General features: G+C 41.3%; 1 protein-coding gene and 1 long non-coding RNA gene across 4 annotated transcripts in view; one reads left to right on the forward strand and one right to left on the reverse strand.

Moving 5' to 3' along the window:
* Positions 1 to 21,966, forward strand: part of LOC107220644 (synaptotagmin-7) — a 208,181-nt gene that overhangs the window by 43,450 nt on the left and 142,765 nt on the right. The window lies entirely within an intron of this gene.
* On the reverse strand, positions 393 to 20,025 carry LOC124294152. The gene is made up of 2 exons (XR_006904042.1): positions 19,868 to 20,025; positions 393 to 2,356 (listed from the first exon to the last, which is right to left on the reverse strand). It is a non-coding gene; the product is annotated as an uncharacterized LOC124294152 (long non-coding RNA).

The following is a 21,966-nucleotide window of genomic DNA, read 5'->3' on the forward strand; positions in this document are numbered from 1 at the left end:
CGAGCACTGAAAGTTAAGGCGAACGAATTGCCTTGAAATTGCGTCGAGAGTTTGTAAAGATAACACAGCAGCCTATTGCATCAAGTTTATTTTTTCTCATATCTATCGAGTAAAATTAACGCAACGCGAACTTCTCCACGTTTGGTGGAAGTATTCATTGTTATGGGCTGGGTTGGCTGATGACCAAACCACTCCATAAATATAACGCTTAGTTGAGACTAATTTTCCCGGATATGAATTATTGGAATTTTTACACCGTTTTCCTTCTTAATTGAACTGGGTTTGATATAAAAATGGTCACTTACCTTTTGTTGTTAACCGTTGATTGGGGCTCTGTGGGGCGGCTCTGCGTGCTCGGCGAGGACTGGATACGGTATTAACTGAGATATAAGTTTTGAAACACTACTATTCGTTTATTCAATTTAGGTTTATGAAGATGGTCAAAATGGTTTTAGTTATATATATTGGTAGAAAAAAGTTTATATGAAAGTAAAAGAACACGGAATTTACTCAGCGCTTGATGTGATTGGATTATCTAATTGTAAGACCGAGAGAATGATTTCTTGTTAAAGACTGAATGACGACTCTTTGACGACTCTACTCTGACTCTAACGACCTGTTGAAAAATGAATTGACGATTCTCCTTAAAGATTTGCGTGCTGTTGTCTAAACTACTTCCTGATTGGTTCCCAGTATCCTTACGGGATGCTGGACCAATAAGGAGGTCCCGATAAAATTTTGAGTCTTTTGATTTGTCTAGACTACCCCCGCCCTTCGGGTACGGTGTAGCATGAGAATTTATCATGAACTATCCCGCCTTTTCCACACGTGCGGGTAGGATTTTCCGTGCTGTGTTTGTATATACGAGTCTGTTTGGGTAAGGATTGTCTCGAAAATATTATCTAAACAGTAAGTTTATTGATAACTTACGGTTTTAATTTCCCGCAGTAGTAAAAAGGTAAAAAGAGAGCCGTATGCATGCAATGCATGCGGAGACTCGAAATAAAAAATAGAAAATATAAATGTATTTAATGATAAATTGAAAGGAAATCAAAAATAACTAGTGGATAACAGAATAACATCGAGGGTGTGACATCGTACACAAGTTTTCCTGAATCTGCAGCTTCTGTACTCACATATTATATATTAAAAAAAATTTAAATAACTGGAAAATCACTGAGTGCCATCTTCCACGCAACGTAAAGCGCTCATCTTTCGACAGAATCTTTCTTTCAACCTGAACAAAAATTTTTAGAGGGTGCCGTAATGGAAAATAGCAAATTATTTTTTTCTGAAACACCCTAATATATAAATTAGCTCTTGTTTTTATCCGTGCAATATTGTCTGCGAAGGTTGTGAAAGAGGTAAAATAAGTATGTCCGGTTCACAGTGGTGATAATAAGTTCTACAACTCCTCTTTCCCGAAAAAAATTTGTTATAGTTGCGAGAAACAAACCATGCGGCCATTCTTTATTCGATTTTGCCAGGCGCCAAATTGTTTCTATGCATTTTACGTGTCAGCCGTCTGCATTGAAGAAAAAATTATAACTTATATTTATATTCGGCGTTGTATATTACTCCAACTTTAAACACTGTCACTTTTCCATTCGAGTTGGCGCTCTGGAAATATTATTTTCAGAAGTATCATAAATCGATCAATCGTCTTCGCTACGTCATCACACATCTACATTTCAACCTCGATTTCAACGACATGTTAAACCTAGGCTCACAATCAGACCTCCGCTTCCATAATCGGAATAACCGAAGGACAGGAAATCATATAAAACTGAATGTTAGAATTTTTAAATCGATGAGTTAGCTTACGATTCTTTTTCAACATTCGTCCGAATTTAAATTTTCACCGACGAAGTTTCGTTCATTTGAACTAGTTTGACATCTTTTTTTATTCCTCGATAATTCTTATACATTCTGGTTCGGCAATATTGTAAAAGGTTATGTAAAATGAAAAGAAGGAAAAAACCGTAAGCTTTTGTTATCCCTTCCCACGAGTTTTGGAGCATGAGAAAGCCCTTAAACGGCAAACTTTCAGAGATATCCGTGAGAAATTTTTCATGAGGGGAGGTTTTGGCATTGTCTTCTACATCGTTGGAGAAATTCCAAGCTTCCAGACCTAATCACAAACAAAACACCCTCCAGGGTGCGATGGGGCGAGGAGTGTCGAAGTTTTTCGAACCCATAGAGTTGGACGTCGTCGTCGTCGTCGTCCCTCGGTCCCCGAGGTGTCGTCACGCCCTTTCCTAAGTCCAACTGAATCGCAAACTCCGGATACTGCAGATTCATCGGTTTTTCCGAGGCACCTTTTACCCCGAGTATTTTTTCAGCGCCGGGAACTTGACTGGAAATAACGAAATTGGCGTGATTTATTTTTTCTTCGTGTCAGAAATATTTGCAACGCCTTCTATCAATTGCTGTGTAGAAAATCTAAATGTAAGCTGCACTTCCATAGCGATACGCGGATATCTCTGAATTTTGGTGCGATCCGCCGGAAGCTCGAGTGCAAGCTGCACGAACGTCCTTGTACCTAGATCCCAGTTTAATTCCTGGCATAGCAATTTCTCAGATGCGCACACGTCGTGAAATAGTTTCAGGGTGAAAAGAAGTTCCCCGTCGGTGGATATCCCTCCTCATAGTTCTCCGCCGAGAATAAACCCCCAACTACCGCCAACGGAATGAAGGAACTTGAGGTGAACTGTATATAAACGATTCGCTGTAACTGCTTAGCGAACTAGCACAAGTGCAGTGGTGGCGAAATTGTTATTTCTGCAGTCTCACAATTCCGCATCGCGTTCATTAAACCCGCAATAGAATTATATCACTGCTAACTTTACAGTTTTTCTTGAAAACGTTGTGATTCGCCGTTGCAAGCTGGCAATTTTTTTTTTTTTTTGTCTTACAAATTTTCGCCTCTAAACAAGTTACCGTTCCAACGGCAGAATTATATGAAATGCTCGAGTAATTCCACAGCCGTTTTTTGATCGATCTGTTTGGCGTGTATACTGTGATGTACATTCTTGTCTGGAAAATTGCTATGCGAGCGTCGTGTTCGCGTCGCGTAATTCTTTAAAAGATATCACGAATTCTCAGCAGAGTTGAATTAATCACATTTTTTCATTTCAAAGCCGTCCGCGCCGCTTGTGTAAGATTTTGAAAATTGCGAACAGGCGCAAAAACGATTCGCAATCCTCTCACGTTCTCTTGTCGCATGAAGTCTAGAGAAACTTTTAACAGGAACACGTTTTTCATGCGCCGACGTCGCGAAACGGCGTTCAAAATTGGAAAAGGTCAAAGTTCGGATCATGGACCCTTCGCACCGAATCTTGTAAAATAATTGAAAAAAAATGTCAACAATCATTTCACCAGATTAGCTAAGTATTCACGAACGTTTGAGGAGTTTACTCAATTTTGCGAATTACTTTTGCCGTTGCGCATAAATGTAAACCCTAGGTACAAGGTATAACGCTGCAGCCAATTTCGCATAGATTGCGGGCGAAACCATGGGCCCATTATCCTCACGGTATAACACGGGATTAGACGGTGTTCCCGGGTTATTTTGCAGCGGTCTTATCGTGGATCTACTCGGTCACTTCTCCAGGTAATTATTGGACCGGCAAAGCTTGTTCGTGTGCGTGCGTTGAACCAAAACATCCCCGAGGCCAGCAGGCGACGGAGAAATTATTGCAATTTTTTGTTGCGGAACAAAAGGACGAGTGCAAGCGATGCACCGATACGGAAAATTTTCTACAACTTGAGTATACAAAAATTGTTATACGAGGAGTGAAAGACATGTCAAAGTTCAATGTATGTGAACTCTGTATAAACTATTCTTATTATCGAATTGTTAAATGCTATGCGGACGGAAGAAAAGCTTCGCCATCTAGCAGCTGCAGGCAATTATTATTCACCTGCTGCAAGTGATCCGCACCCAACATTTGCATCGAGTTCCGTTGGAATTGAAGTTAAATTTTAAGGTCTCACATCACTGGAATACGTAATCGTTATAATGCCGTGCGAGAATTTGCACGTGCACCACGGCTTAATTGCCATACCTACAACGATTCGCCAATCTATGATCCCCCTTTTTTCTTTGGTGCAGTGCATCTGGCGCAGTTCTGTTTATCGATTTCAAAAGCAAAAGCTGCATGTTTACCGAACGATTTTTGCATCGCTCAAGGTCCGTAGGTAGACGACTGGGCGAGGGAAGGTCTTCGCGTGAGGAATTTTCGGTAGAAAAAAAAATGGCGATTGCATTGTCAGACTCTAGTGTAAAACCTGCACACTATGCGTAAGTTGGAACAAAAATTGCGACCATTCGAAGGACCTTCCTTCGCCGAGTCGTCCATCTACGGACCTTGGTATCACTCTTCCTTAAAGACTTACGATACACGTCGCTCGATAAGAGTTGCATTTGTAACACTCGCCAACCGTTCCTGTAATTTTAACGAATATTCGCAACGGCACCTTCGGATTGCGTGACGCGCCATTCGCCGCGAGTCAAATTTGCGAAACGAGATGCGACTTGCCATCTCCTCTTAAAAATCGGGAGCGCATCCCAGCCTGCCCGAACGGCGTATAGGTGCCTACCCAAAATGTAATATATTGCAGACATGAGGTATAAGCGGGTTCCTCGAGGGTTCTTCTACCGAAAAATATACCCGCGGTTAAATTTAACGGGATGTTTAAGTTACAGACGAGGCACCGCCTGCCTGCAGGATTACACGCGAAATCCGGAAGAATTTTCACCTTCTTTAAAATATGGGGTGATTTGTTTGTTTTTTGGCTGTTTTTTTTTTTTTTTATTTTTACCCGCGAGGCTAAACGCAGCTGCGTATATTATTGTAATAACAACAATCCCGCCTGTTGAAGGAATGAAAAATTCTTTGCACGAGACCCGCGATGTGTCGAGCTTTCGACACGCGATCGCCTGGTATATGCTCGAGTTAAACGAAATATCGCTTAACTTCGACATAATTTATGGCGAGACTTTTGGTGATAAAGGAATCACTACGAGTCTTGGAATATGTATATTCGTATGGGAACCAAGTTTAGTGGAGATTCATAGTGTGAGTCATCGAAAACTTTTTAAATCAAAGATCTGTGGTAATTGAAATCGTTATATTTCATTGCGGAACCGAACCACACTCTCGTGCCTTTGCCTTGTACTGTCGTTTACGAAATGTTTCGTCTAAGGTAATCGATAAATGTGCATATCGATCCCCGCGCAAAGTGCTACGTCGTTATCAGCGGGTAAATAGATAACGAGCCATACGCAAAAGAAGACTTGTCGCCCGTTTTAGAGGTCTTTTGATGGGTGACGGCAGATGCATCGGGTCTACAGCTAGGCTAGCGCAAAAGTTAGAATAACTATTGAACCAAATTTTGAAATCAAGATTCAAAAAGATGAATTGAAAACGATGGGATATATAGAATTTTATTTAATGAATTTCCACCTAATGAAAAATAACATTTAAAAACCGCAGAGCGAAATGATGCAACGGTCAGAATGTGTTGAAAAAAAAGAAAAAAATACACAGTATCAGTTTTGTAGATAACAATTTATTGTCGCATAATAAATTGCCCTGTAACACGATCAGCGATATGTTTTTTGTATTATAAAAATAATTTACTAATGTAATTGCTCTAGCATTGTCAATTATAATCGGACTCGTTGAGTTTCGATTCATTATCGGATTTCAAATGTATTTTCCATGCCAGGAAACAATAGTAATTTCACTAGATTTAACATTTTCCCACTTTGTTTCGTTACTATTTGATCACAATTATTTTTTGGTTTGACACTCTTCAATTCAAATTGTACACCGAATAGATCCACAAAGTTAAGGGTACATTACCCGCAAGTTTTCCACCTGGTCGCGAAAATATAAGCACGAATAAACGAAACAGAAATCGAGGTATCATTGTCTGGTACAAATGTGGTAGGTAAAAGCCTGATGAGCTTAAAAACCGCTGATGAAGGTTGAGCCTTGAAATATTATACGGGATAAGTACGTTGCTGAGGTATTTTTGTGGTGCACGGACTGAAAGGCTCAAGAGCTGAAGGGCTGAGAAGCTGAAATTTTGGGACAGAAATATTATTTCGGACCGCGCACGTTCAGCCTCAACAGCCTTGAAAAATCCCTAGAGACATGACCCCGCTTCAAAATATGGAAAGAGAAAGGCTCAAGCATAATTTAAAAAGTAGAGAAAAATAAAAGCACAATTAAATTGTTTGAACTCACAAAAAAAAAGAGGGAAAAAATAAACCATTATCCTGCAGACGAGTTTTTCACGCTCCGTGGTTTGCGTCGTAATAATATTATAAACCGCATGGAAAATGGGCCAGGCATTCATCGCCTCTCGTTTGTCATCACTCATGTTTGCCTTTACTTGGTGTTACATTAATTATAGTATGCACGTGCATTGGGGTAACCCTTAACACAGTCATTATTCAAATCTGTTGGTTGTATGGACCGAAATACCTCGAAATGAATGAGAAAAAATATAGCCAAATCGCAATTCTAAGTTCTGCGACACATCCTTCGAATTCCTCCCGTTTAAATAATACGTATACGATTTTTAGCACTTCGCGGTCGATTTTTTTTTCTCTTTCTGTATATCTAAAACTTCCATCAAATATTTGTAATTATGGGTATGAAGTATGCCGTGCCTTGGATTGATACATCCTCCGAACATGTCAATGAAGGCAAAAAAAAATCGACCGCGGTAATTACTGCAAAAAATACCAAAGACTCATTGAGACTTGGAAAATGTAAAGGCCTCGAGATGTAAGATGAAGAATTGAGATCGGTGTCTGAGATTTCGTCTGCATTCTTTGTTGTTCTCTTCGAGATACTTCACCCGGTGAGTGGGACAAAATTCGATAATGACCTTTAAGGATGACCCTAATATGCTCGCATAATAACGGCGGGCAACGCCGCAAATCGAGTCAGCCATCCCTCGGAGAAAAGGGCAAACGATCACATGGGCGTGCGGGCTTAATATACACGAATGAACGATCATCGAGGGTGCAGCTAATCATGCAGAAAAACGCGGTCCGCTAAGGAAATATTATTAATAGAAAACTAGCTCGGCCAAGGGCCTTGCGGGTTGTTTATCGGTTTAAATATTCCACGTATTAGCCGGTCTACTTGAGGCCGCTTGACCTTCGCAAGATGAAATTGATGCATGATCACGTGCACGCTGAAACAAGGATGCGAGTTTCTTGTGCAGTTACCCTTCGGTTATCGGCCAGCGTCACAGTCCGGATTTGTCAAGGTTCGTTCTGTATCCACGGCTCTACTCCAGCTGTCCTCTTCCGCCGAATACGATCAGCTTAATTCGCCAATTTTGCCTCGCGGGGCTTTCAGAGCTTCCGGCTATTCCGCCTTCTATCCGTCCCGCAGTAACCTATTTAACCAGGGTAGCGCGTATACTCACGTTTAGTTTGCCGTGTATTGTGGTTCGCGTAATTAGTGGTCGACAATTTTGCGACCGATTTATTTGATCGTTGCAGTTGAAAAAATCTTGCTCACAAATCCGGTTGAGCGTTAAATGGAAGGGGTTGTGACGCGATGAAATTTGCATATCGAATTAGCAATTCGACACCGATTGATGAGTTTAGGAATTAAATCTGTCTGTCAAACATTTCCCAGAATTTATCTGATGACACGATTGTCATTTCTTATGAATTTTATTACTCTTGAATTTTTTTCACACTCATCCATTGGGTTCAAGAAACTCATTCACTTTGGAATATTTGGCGTTCACGATATTTGATATTCACAATCTCAACATGGGTTTTAGTTTCCATGAGGAGAAGGGCTAGAAATTTATGAAATATTACTCAGTTTGCGAAACTTTTGCGAAAATGGAGTAATGTGATCTTTAGTTAAAGTGCGCACATACTGTACACATATACACGTATGAGGCTTTGCATAACAAACCGACTTACGTCTGACCCTCACTATCGGAGATTTTTTTCACCTTTAAGTAAGGCATAGAGTGTACCAAGAAACATCTTTCACCGAGTTGTAGATTTTTTGATCCACGGATTTGATGTTAACTGCTCCCAAAAACACGGAAACCCAATTTTTTGGTTTAGAAGCTGCAGGCGAAACAAATTACTAGTCCAGAGGCGAGAAACATCGAATAATGTATAGCTTTAAAATATAAAAATTAATATTGTACTTAATTTTTTTTAATTTTGGGGCTTTTGGTCTAGAACCTACAAATACATGAAAAGCGAAAAAAATGATTGGGGCTATTCATTTGAAAATTGAGTTTTCGTGTTTTCGGGAGCAGTGAAAAATCGAACTTGTGGTCCAAAAAAACTGGAACTCGGTAAAAGGTCATTTCTTTTTTTTTTGTACGCTTTACGCCATGCATAAAAATGGAAAAAAGGCTGATGGTGAGGCTCAGACGTAGGTCGGTTTGAGGTGGAACGCCTCATATGTATACATAGGTATGATATATCGAGCCTGACGGTTAGGGGAAAAGTATTTTCGAGTATGGATTTGTCCGCGTATTCGACATGCCTTCAGGGGTTGGCTTTATCTGTCGTTTACTATCCCGACGGCAATTTCATACCCCGGAACTTCGATGGTAAAAGAAAAATAATGAAAAAGAGAAAAAAAACGAGCATTACGTAAAGGGATGTTATTTATTGATAAAACTTTTACTGAGCATATGAAAATGTGTTTTCGAAATTGATCAAAAGAAAAAAAAAATGAATAACTAAAAACGTCACAGTGAAATGTTCCAGCTGAACAGATGAATCTAATTATTTTATCACGTTCATCTTTTAACCCGTAATCATTGTTCGAAACAATACAACAGTCGTGCCAGAGAATGAAATTAATCTCCGAGAAAATATTTATTAGTTTTCGTGAAAATTCTTATCGCGCCATTTTCACCGTAATAAATGTTCGCACGTGATCTAAAATTATCTGACTTCGAAGTCGCCAATAAATAACGAGAGGGACGTGTCTGATTTCTTATCCGTGATATGCACGTATAAATATATTATAAGACGAGATTTAAAATTCACGCTGTCGGAGTTGTAAAATGTATTATTCGGTGAAGCTAACAATGAGAAATAATGCCAAGTCATGAAAATGACTCGCTTTTGGTACTTTAATCATACTCTTAATGAGACGTGACTTGGTGTATTCGCTATTTTCTTACCAAGGGCAAAAAATGAAATTCTGATTCGTTCGTGGGTCGGCGAATAATTCAAAGCTGCAACGGCGTCGGTGTTATCGTCGTATATTTTCCCCCTTTCAGCATGACTCGCCTTCTTTTCATTGTGTGATTAAAAATCTCCAGACTGTCAGCATTTGCAGCATGACAGGCTCACGTGAGTTTTATTTTATTCATCACTTTAATTGCTCATTATTTATTCCATCCGTCGAATGCCGATCAGGTTCCCCAATTTTTTAACTTTCCGATTCGGTGTATTCATGACATAATAATCACCCCAAAATTAAAAAGGTTAGAGTTCCCGTGATCTTGACGTTATCTCGAAACCGAATAAATCGATTCTTAGAATTTTGATTTAAGTCGATAACGTGCTTTACAACTTATATTCTTAAAATTGTTGGATTTCGAAAAAATTTGGTCGAGTCATCCATAAGTCAAAAGCGAAAATGATAATCTATTTATCCAAGAGATACTCTCTAAGATTCTTTAAAACAAAGGGAACAGCGACAAATTCTACGAATCATGCTCACAGACCAGTCAATTTTCCCTGTTTCGTTCAAATTTTATTCTTCTGTTTATCTACCTCGTGTGTACTGTGAATAATTTATTAGTCTCATAGGACGTTGCGTGTCGTTAACGATACAACTTTCGTAGAGAACACCAGGAACTTCTATACCCGCAGCATATTTTACAAACCGACGGAGGTATCGACTGCCGAATATACCTAACAGTTGATGAATCAACTTTCCTTGTTCATGACAGTATTAGTGTACATGGGACAATATTGTGGGTGAGTTTGGCAAAAAAATGGAAGGGGCGCTGGTGAAGGTATAAACGGATTTCTAAGAGCTCGGTTTAAAGCCCTTCGGGCAATTGAATGAGAGACGCAATTTCCTGGTCTCGTCGTTTCATTCCGAACATATCAATCCTTACGTGAGATATAATCGAATCGCGGGATCGCCATTCCCCGCAGAAATAGATAGGAGGTCAAGGGAGATGAAATGCGGCGATCATCCCAAAGGACGCGAGTGTCGAATGCTCTTTTTTCCAACCACTTTACGGACAATTTTTTACGGACAACAATCCGAACTCAAAGCGCCTTTTGTAATCTTCCAAACTCGCCCTGCCATGCAGATTCCGTTGCGTTAATGACGTTCGATGGGCGGACAAAGCCGCGGGTAAAATCGAAGTAGAAATATCGTCGTAGCTATACTGGCTGTGTCGGATTGGAAAAGCGGGGAAAATTTGATCGGAACAGCGAAGATTCACGGGTCACCTCTATATATATCTGTTCTCTCTCTCTCTCTCTCTCTTTCTCTATGTATGTGTGTATGGGTGCATATAAGGTATAATATATAAAAGAGAGCGGCTGCACCGAGATTTTCCTGATCGAAATTCAGACGATCTCGAAAGCCAACCCTGACCCACATATTTTTCACGATCACTTGACTTACGTAGGTACCTATATAAATATATGTTATATATCGATGCCTCTTACGAAAACTACCATGTTCTGATTTTTACCGCGAAAACTAGCATGATTCGGATTTCACCGTGAAAACTAATATGTTCGTCGCACTGAAACGAACAATATTTCTGTTTTGCAACGTTTTATCATTCTTTGACTCTGTACTGTAAAATATACAAATGACGTATTAAAGGCATTTCGATTACACAATACCGCACAAATCTTCAGAAAATCCTTATTGCACTAATCAAAACATGACAGTTTTCGGGGATTGCCGAAACATGCTAGTTTTCGTAAGAAATTTGAAACATGCTACTTTTCGTAAGAGATGCCGATATATCCTCCAAACTTGTTTCCTGCACTAGACGCTTCTCACAGTTTGAATATCGTACCGCATGCTACACGCGTTTTTCGCGCACCGTGAAAAAGCATCGCTACTTGGGGAAGTGGCAGCATAGATTAATCTTTGCCAACACTCATCATTGAATAAGGCTGGGACGTTTTGTATCTTTCCTAGTACACGCATCGCTTCTTACAAAGCTACGCGGTATTTTCCCGATCAATGAATGCGCTCACACATGTTGAACCTCACGCGCGCCAATGTTTGGGGAAAATTTTTTTCACAGAGTCCGCGATCCACCTACAGTTTTTTTTATTTGTTCCTATATTCCTTGCTTCACATTCATTTATCTTATCATACCATGCTCATGTGTAACCGATGAATAGAACGAGGCAAATTTAATTACACGTGTATATTTAACGGATCTAAAATGCTTTCGAAGCTCGTTTATTCGAGCGAAATTAATCTCCTTTTCACCCCGAGCTTCTAGAACCGGGTGTAGAATTTTAATCAGTAACACCTAGCTAATTATTGTGTTTAGGAGCGATAGGTAAAGACTTTGGGAATTATAAGGAGTCGTAGCAGGCCGAACGTTTCGACTTGGCAATAAAGCAGCTGAAACAATAAAAATTGTTTACACGAATTGTTCAGAGTAGAAGGAATCGAAGCGTTGAAAGATAACGAGTCCTCATTTTTTGACAAACAGAATCTTTGCCACAACGAATGAGAAACGTCAAGCGTCTGTTGGATACAAAGATATTCCTTTGAAGTTGAAGAGTAATCTTGAGGTTGGTTAAGATTGCACATTAACCGAGTATCATCGATATCGGAAAAGTTGTGTGTGCATGGTTCCCGTCATTGTGTTAGTCTATAAAATTGTACTTCAAGATCAGATCAAGCTCAAGTAGGCGTTGAGATTCCAAGCTCGACGTTACACCGTTGACATTCCGGCCCTCGACAGTGATCCAACATCATCGATATTTACGGTAGAACGAGTTTCCCCGCGAATCTCCTCGTAGACTCTCTCGCGAAAAGTTGAATGGGGTTCAATGGGTATATTTAAACAGCAGGATCTTGTTTGCATCTGTTACTCGAACAGGGTTTCTTCGCCGCCACGTCGTCGCCCATTTTCACCGTGACTTTTGCAACTCTCGCGCTAACCCGACGAGACAGTTTGAAAGCTTTTCCTGAACGTGACCCAGATCCCGACGTCAGAGCCGAACTAATTTGAGTGCGCCTCTGGTATTGAATATTTTAACGAGAGTCAAAGTTTAGCCAGTCAATAATTCGATGGAGCCATAGGAATTATTAAGCCGAGTCACCGGTGCAGGCAAGGGAAAAACTTTGGTAATATTAGTACTTTAAATTGTATCGACAATATAGAATACAATTTACGAAATAGTTATCCTCGGCCTGCAGTTATACATATACTTACATGCAACTAAACGAACGCAAATGTCAATCCGAATTTTCGCATTTCAGCCACGTTTGGCACCCGAACTAAACGAATCTCATGATTATCGGCATGATGCACTGCGGCAGGGATTCGATCGCAAATTCCCCGTTCGTTTCGTACCTGACAGTTTAACCGTATGCCAGTTTGATAAGGCGTCAATGCTGGGTGATTACCAGGTCGGTGCCCCAGGATACCAAGGTTACATTGAATGACTGTTATTTGCACGTATTTTCTATAAATACGTATCTGGCTGCTGGCCAATTGCCATTGTCAAGTTTTCGTTCGAGACTCACCCGTTGAATTTGAACGGATTGGACTTGTCGAAAATAGCGACGTCGAATCGCGAGCTCATCTCGTCTACGTGGAGTCGGATTGAGATAAAAAAGAGCTTGCGAAGAATGAGATCTTTGTGCCAGTTTGATAACACAATGCCCGTCTAGCGTAAACACAAACAGTTCGATACTCCGGAGCTAGAGAATGAGCAACGCTTCGCCGAAGATATACCATGCATTGTAGGTATAAAGCTGATCTAACGTGCAATATGACCATGAAAATCGCGACTTTGAACGAGAACTGGAAGGTTTTCCCCCGAATAATGACTCGACGAACGACAATACACGCCGTACAATTTCGTCTTATATGCTGTGTGGAATGACCGTGATTACCGCACAAAGAGGCGAGGGCAATCGGTTGGAGTGCGGCATAACGGCCAAGCATTTTTTCCGACGCCGTTTTGCTCCCCCATGCTCGCAGGTAATTTACTCCAATTTCTCCGGATAATATTTTTAGCATCGCGAAGCTTTTTCTCTTCGCCGTTTGTGAGCTGCCCGTCGAAGCGACGGATCGGTATTTCACCCCTTTTCTTACCCCCTTCCTTGAGTTCGGGACTCGGACGAGGCGGGGCCGGCGCTTCTTTGTATTCAAGAGGGTCACCCGGTCACACGACTGGACGTCGCCTTTTTCGCCACCCTGCAGCCCCTGAAAACCAATTGACGAGACTTCGCTACCCAGCGGAATCCCGATCCCAAAAGTTTCGAGCAAGTTTATCTCCCGGCTCTGAAGAAAGGTTCGCGAATTTCAACTCGCGATAAATTCATTTAGCAGCGATAGCGAATCCGATCGGAGTGCCGATTTCCGCAATTGGGGGATCAGGATGTCCAGGTTGAAAATTTATTACACATATTATGGATTAGAAATTCAGAGCTGAAAAAGTGATATTCGGGTTTATTGAATTAAATTTGACTGGTCAAATCAATCGTATTACAATATAGGTATGCACGTGCAATTTTTGAGGATCAGAACGCGTAGATTGATCCAATATAAGTCGGGTGAAATGATTTCTCGGAGACGTAAATATAACTTACCAACGGTGTAATATGAATTCACCCATTTTAACCTATAATCATTCATCAGTCGATGGTTTTGTCATTGAGTATCTTGAAGTATAAGGAAATCTTTATTTTTACCAATAAAATAAACGATGATCCAAGAAAATTAAACCTGCAGCGGCAAAGTTTTTACATTTAAATATATAACACAAATTTTGTAAAATTTTTGCGTCATGGAAAACGATAACTTTGTGGTTAAATTTCGTAGCAAAATATCACGCAATTCGCGTGGCGCGGTATTGACCAGGAAAGTTCTCCCTCCCCGGAAGCTCCGTCCTTCGGTCAAGTTCAAGGAACATTCAGCCATTATTCACAGCGGTTTCAAACGTTGCGGTTGAACCGTGGACCAGATGGGACCAAACTAGTAGTGCAGTATGTCGAACGATGGAATTAACGGCTTTAATAAAGCACGGTGACTCTGTGCCATCCGCGCTCAAATTCCACCTGCAATTCTATCCATGCGGGGGAGGAGCTGTGTTTATACGACGGGAAGAAAATACATCCTCTTCGCATTTTTCCTCCTCGAATGGGGATTTATTATACCTATATTTTGGGCGGGGCTAGAAGAATTTTCGATCGAAGGAAGCAGCGATATCATAGCCGAAACAATACATCACTCTTCGCCGGTAATTCGAGCAGGCCATAGAATTCGCTGCAGGTGTAGTAAAGAGCCGCGGTCGTGGCAATAATCGGTAGTTTCCGGTCGGGAGTTGCAGCCACAACGAATCGATACTCGCAAACTTCTCTTATCGCGAACTCGCACGATTGAATAGATGCAATTGGTAAATTCGCAACTCGCTCCAGGCTCTGCAGAGCCGGGGGCTCGGCTCTAGATAATAGTTGGCATTAACTACCGCAGAACTTGGTAAACTGGTTGAACCAGCTCATTCTACCGGGGCAACCGCAGCGCCGGAAGTGGCCGTCTGCAGGCTAACGGCTGCCTCTGTCTATCAATGCAGCCTTCGGGGGTAGAGTTGAATTATAGGTGGGTAGATGGCCTGGGATATAGGGCACGAATTTCATCAGCTAATTGCCACCCCGCGTCACGTTTCTCGAAATATTCGGTGGTTTGGACACCGGTCACGTTCCGCATCGCTCCTTGTACGAGTCGACGTCCCTTTGTCGTACGGACTGATGTGAAAACTGATGGGAAAGGTGGGAGGGAAGCGAACGGAAGAGATCGGCTTTTGGCGATAAAAAAGGGTCGAGGACTGCGTTATGAATGGGGTTAAGCTAGCCGTTGCGTTTTCCGCGGGTGGTGGCTGCCAGTTTCCCTGTGATATTGTGGCTGTAAAAAATCTGAAATACGTTTCCACCGTCCGACAGAGAATCGGCGGGGCTTCGGACCGTGTACTTTATAATGAGCGTACGTATCGTTGCCGCGCGAAACACCGTTTCAATGATTTTACGATTCGTCAAAGGTGAACTCGCCGTTTGCCCTGATAAATATGGCAGTTGTTTCGGCGTTGGGGAAATTTGGTTCTGCACCGTGAGCACAAAAGGCGATTGGAGTAATCAAACCGCGGAACTTATCATTCTCGACGCTCAGACGACTTAAAACTCAGGTAATTGGTGCGATGAAACAGTCGTATGTATACAGCGAGTCGATCAATCCCCTTTTCAGCAGATACAAAGCGTTTATCCATTAATCATCGCGAATGAAGTCTCGACGAACTGTTTTCTTTCTTCCCCTTTTCCGAATTCTAGTTTCACGCTAGATCGACGTAGGTTCCTGTAACTTGCAATTATACTCACCTCTGTTCTCATTAAGATTGCGAAACTGTTTCTCGACGAAATTATATTGCGACGTAATTGCAGTGAAGGGAAACGTCTACGTTGTACCTTTGTCAATGCAATCGGTTTCCGACGTTGTTCTGCCTCGCGCCTCTGGTTCTTTCGACATTCGTTTCGTTCCTTTCATTTTCCTTACTCTCGCAGCTGTCCTTTACGATCCGAAGTGCTTGCACCCATAACCGTCGCAATTTTACCCTCGCTCATACGGCATAAGGCACAGCTTTTGCCGACCCTTTGTATGCCTCTGACTCTCCTTTTTACGGCTCTGCCTTGTCGTTGTAAACTCTTCTCATAACTCGACGTGTGGATTTCGCCGGGTGCTAACCTTCCGGCAAACCATGCGGCGCGTAAGCAGCTTAACGGCTCCGTTTAACGGCCTTGTGTTGAGAAAGAGAGGCTTTTTTGAACCAACCAGATCATTATTTGACGCGAAAAGACGACGCCCGTCGTCAGGCACGTTCCAATTTTTTCTCCAAGAAGAATTTTTATTTCCTCTTTCACCGGTTTTCTTCTCACCGCTCCCCCACGGGACCGGGAATCGCGATTTGCAGGCAAATAACACGCGATCCCCCCGTTTCCACTTCTCAGAATTATCAGGACTTCTTGATATCGTGATAAAGAATTATATTCGGAAACTGGAACGAGAAATTTCATGTTGGGTACAACTTGCTCTGCCGACTTTCCGGGCCTTCGACTCCAGTTCAAAGTTTGGAAGGGTATTTTTGCCGCAACTGTATATAGCTGGGCTTGAAGAATGGGAATTAAGGACGTTGACATATCTGTTGTTGTTCGCATTCGTATTTCTTACGTTTTTAACGGTGAGACTGATAACTTAGCCCAGTAAGGGAAACAAAATTTTTACTTCAATCCTGGCTTCAAAGGAATGTAAAGAAGAAGCTCTGCGATGCTAAAATTCATTCCAAACATACAAATCGCAGGACATTGAATGGATGAAAATTTTATACGAAAAGAAACCTTCAAGCCAGCTGGGCTTTCATTTTTTTCGAAACAACACGAAATCTCAATACCTTGATAAGATGGGAGGGTCGTATTCGGAGTGTCTCATTAGTTGTTACCCAACATTTCGTGGAAGTTGAAAGGGAGAAAAAAATAAGTCTGAACAAATTCAAGCCCAGCTCCTGAACAAACAATGGTGAATTGCTACGGTTTTCCCAGCAGTCGTCACGAAGCAAGGGTCTCAAGTTTATCAACTCGACGAACCCGTGCGAATCGGCGTAGGTATAGTAGCAAATTAAAACTGCCGTTGAGGGCGAATCTTGAATAAATGCCAGCTCAATTTCAAGACTCCGGCAGCTCCACAGAGGGAACGAAAATTACGTCAACTCCTTAATTTGCTCGACTCGCTCGGATAATTTCTTAATGAAATTTTCATATACCTACTGAGACTCGTAACACTTTGACTATAGATTAGAATCCTCTTGCTACTCGGTTAGTCGGCTAGTTTGCGGCTACTGAGATTCAATAATTAGGTGTCGATTTCGTTCCAAGAGCTTCACGGTTATCCTGCCTGCAATGAAAATGAGTACGAGGCCCTTTACAGTTTCGTCTCGCACGCGTTATGGCATAGAGGTAATTGCTTCCAGAAATTCGAAAATTGTCCAAATCTTTGGCCGCATTTTTCCCTCCCACATCATCCGTTGAAAGTTCAGACAGATCTTCGGCTTGAGTTGATGTCGAAATCTTGCGAGCGGTGATCTTCGCGAAGCAACGTGGCAGGATCGCTATGCGTGACGTGACGAGGGTTTCATATTTTTGAAGCTTTTGTCTGGAAAGTTTTTTTTCTACGTAACCGAGATGTGTGATCTCATCAGACAACGCGTACGTTCTTGCAAAAGATAGACGAAGTTTTGAGTTAATGGTGAAGCAACATGCCACGAATGGCGAACATAATTAAGGGGCGGAAAAAATTTACTGGTTCTACTAAAAAGTTTGATGACTTTACAGTTACATGTATTTAGACTGACATACGTTTTTACAAGAAAGTTGTTATTAACTCTCTCTCATTCTCGCGAAAAAAGTTTCACAGTTCGTCAAGGCAAGGTTCTCATGCTTACAAATTTTTCTATAGTGTTCGAGTTTGATACATTCATCTCTATTAACTTTCTCCATTATCGTAAAACTTTCTTGTAAAAACGTATGTTAATCTGAATACATGTGACTCGCCAAGACGAACTGTGAAATTTTTCTCCCGAGGCGTATGACTTATGAACAGTTATCAGGTTTTATTCCCACTTGCGGCATGTGCGTGTTTTATTTTTGCAATTTCTTTTTCCTCGATTCTATTAAAAGAAAACGAGAGGTGAAAAAGACGGTGAAAAAATCGACAAACATTTCTAACGTCAATTGGGGAATCAAGTTTCATTAGAAAGGATCTCCATCACCTTCAGGCTTCTCGATGACAAAAATTAAGATCCTCTATAAGTGGGAAAGCTTCGAGCATTTTCCAAATATGTTCGTTACATGGCTCGTGTTCCGTAAGTGGGTTTCAAGTGTCTCTGCGTCGGCTTCAATCCACGAATATCATCCAGTTTAACGCGTAACACAACTGCACGAGAATTACATGATGAAAAATCGATTTTCAACTCGTGTCGATAGCGAGAAGAGTAAAGTATAGTCCAGATAATGCACATATATTCACGCAATCATGATTATTTCAAGAATCATCAAGTTCAAACAAATTGCGCAATTTTCCAGTTACGTGATAAACTTTCCGCATAGAAATATGCGATTGCAATTACCCGTGCATTCGAGCGCAGTTAGCATTGTCAGCTGGGCTTTGCAGGGACTCGCAGCTATCGGAGAGAAAAGCTTCGTGGGAATATGTAGAGTTCACTGATTCGGGTTAATTCCATGTTGAATCGGATTAAAAATTAATACGGCCAATGCGAACAGTGAATATCAAACAACTTTTATGCCTTGGTTGACAACCCGGCACAAGGAGCAACGACTCACAACACAATAAACGGTTGAATATTTAGCAAATCAATAAATATTGAACGGTATTCCCTGGAAACTAAACTGCGTTCTGCTTTCACATTTCGGTGGCAGACTTGGGGCTTAAAATATGTAGTCAAAGATGCTCCAAGGACGGAGCTACGAGCCAATATTCATTGCACGGTTGTGTTTTACGCGTACTCTTAAATCGCTTTACATGATCGATGTGTTGAAGTTTTACTCAACCAAAAATTCAAATGGCCCCGAAAGCTCTCACGTCATGGTAACCAACAAGGAAACATTTCTGCATACAAATTTTACATAAATTAATGCTAATCTTTCGGTGTGGGTAGAGCGAGTTCAAGACACCACTTTCACAGTTATTTCGCTCGAGTTACTCCAGAGGTGTAAGAGGTGCAGGAAAAAAAGGGAGAAAATGCTACGATAACAAAGTTATAACGGAATTTTTTCCCACCAAGCTGAAACAGTCGTTGTGAAACTTCGTTGTATTTTTTACCTTCGTTTTTCTCTCGAGAATTCGAGCCAGGGGTAAACAAGTATAATTACCTTGCTCGAAATACTACCTGTCATAATTTTTCATAAATTTTAAATATGCACAGTCGGCACTGCAATTGAAAGAATCCTCGATTGTTTGTAGGCCAAGTACACACACACACACACACACACACAAATTCTGCTGTATTTATTGTCCAAGATACGGGTTTGCATTTTTTACAAAGCAAAGACGTCTGCGGGTGTTTGCAATTTGCCGATCTATGTTGCCGTCTCATTTTATACATTCGGCTTCCGGAACGCCCGCGCCGGAATGAATACGATTCATTTATAAATAAAAATCCATCAGCGGTCGAGCCGATATATTTTCATTATAAATTTATAGGATCAATTTATATTTCGATGGGAACAACAATAATACTCCGGAAATTATGAAAGGATATGAAAAGCAGGAAAAGCCAATACGATGCTGTTCGACGTCAGTTTATATGCGAAGAAACTCACACACGCAATGAAAAAAGAGACATTCGAAATGCTTGCCTCGTTTTTCAAGAGTACCTTGAAGGTGAAATGTTCATCAAATGTGAATTCCGATATTTCGGCAGTTTTGAAAGAAATACTCGTAAAAGTAACATCCGTTTGGTTTGAAAAGCCAGAAAGCATTAATCCGGAATTCCGTCTTTACGTATGCGAGAACGACCAAAATCTGAAGAAGAAAAGTCATTTACTAAACTCACCACCTGCAGCCAAGTAGTGGAAATAAGCGGTGGTCCGACGCACGACGCTCATCGTCAGTAGTTGAGGTACGGATGGGGTCAGCCCTGCGGGTCCCTTTGAAATATTCAGCAGTAGTGATTATACGTATGCCATATTAAAGGAGACCGGCCTACTTGCGAGGTGTTTTTGCAGTGAAAATATGCGGGCCTCGAGACCGGGTTAGCTAATTCCGGCCAACAAAGGGAGCCAGAAATTTCCCCCCACCCGCACGTCTACGTACGTGTGCATATGTAATGGCCTGCGTGGAGAGCGCTAAAGAGGATTCTAGGTATTAAATTTATACACACACGCGAACGCCGCTCCGCATATTTGACGATTTTAGGATCGGTAATTGCCCCTACCTTGGGAATTAACCCGGGACGCGGTTATATAAATAATGAACGAGTTATCGAACGGAAATTTGAAGGTCTGTGCAGGGTAAGGAGAGGAAAATTTATTAATAAAACCCTCGTCTTTAATTTGGTAAACGAATGTGTTATGGATTTTTCTCGAGATAGCATCGCTCTTAACGTCTTCTAATGATCATTACTTTTCACAAATACATGCGAGCTGACAGCGTGTTTTGAGCGTTGGAGAAATTAGTTTATATATTGTGGTGGAAGCTTGTGATGGATGGCTCGGGTATGGATGAATAATCTATTACGTGCCGCAACGCGAACAGCGAAACTCCACATGCACCTGTAGGAACAACCACAAGCTGAGAAAAAATTAAGGAAATTTATGAATTTCTGAGGGCACAGTAAACTCCTAGGATCCCCAGGGAACAAACAACTCCATTTGCAATTAAGGCATAAGAGATAAAAAGTACGAGATAGCGTATAACGTGAAAGCACAAGTGGGTAATTACGAAGTGAACTGCAGGAAGCGGAAATGAAATATATAAGGCAGAATTGAGCTACGAGCTATTTTACCCGTTTCCACAATAGTCCGCTAAAGTTAAGGTGGAAGACTTGAAGCGAGACGGATTATAATTATTATTTAGCAATCGCGGCGCCGCTGGCTGCTCAGCTCTACAATATTATTCTCGATTATACTTTTCGGCTTTACAAACCGCGAGTGGCTACCGGTTCCGATATTTGCCTGCGGTTGAATACGTTGCGTGAAGACATAATGTAAATCGTGAAAGCTCTCTAGAATATTAGACAAAATGGCCGCACGCGGGATTATCACAGGCGATAGTCGCGTGGAAGTTTTTTACTACAGATTTCATTCTCAACAACCCTGAAATCATCGTGTGCGCTTTCTTGGGAACATTATAAAAGTTGCAGTAATCCGTCAAACTTTTACCGTCTGTCATTCGGATGTTTTTTAAATTAAACCGATCGAAATCTGCATCTGACAGGAATTTGAATGATGGTTATTACAGACTACTCGAGTGTTGCGCAAAGTAAGGGGGGTAACAAAAATTGCAGTTCGCGTATGTGAGATCGGGGCTGCGTCTACAATGAGCGATGAGTCCACGGAGAGAATGGGATCTGTAAGTTTTACAGATTCGCGAGGCAAAGTACGAGAGTATCGGGCTTCATTCGTCTATCGGATAACCGTTAGTGGCTATTTTATCGGGATTCGAGTTGTTTGCGGAGCTGGGAATACGGCTGCTAGCACTCCATACGTATAATCCTGGTATGTTGCGTATCAGGTTACGCGAGTATGTTAAGGATAAATGAGGCCCACAGTACAAATCAAGAGTTAGGGAGAGAGAAAAAACGTTGAAAAATACCTACGGTAATGTTATTTGGGCTGACGATGGTGAACACGACTGAAATAACATCCCTTCTATGTTTAAAACGATTAAACCTCGGTTGTTTTTATCCGAGTTTCATGTTTCCGGTGTATTTTGTTTGACATAGTGACCTCTCGAGATTGACTGGAACAAATTTTTTTACAAACAAATATCGTTGGAGTGGATTGTGCAAGTACGGAACAAAAGATGTTTATCGATAGTTGCATTAATTGTGCGTTATAAGTTTATACCTGTACTGTGATGTAAGATTTTCACGAAATTCATGACGGTCTGGTCAGTGATTGAAACGAGCCTAAAGCATTAGAATCATATCAA

Source organism: Neodiprion lecontei, chromosome 4 (assembly GCF_021901455.1).
Source record: "Neodiprion lecontei isolate iyNeoLeco1 chromosome 4, iyNeoLeco1.1, whole genome shotgun sequence".
Classification (NCBI taxonomy): Eukaryota; Metazoa; Arthropoda; class Insecta; order Hymenoptera; family Diprionidae; genus Neodiprion; species Neodiprion lecontei.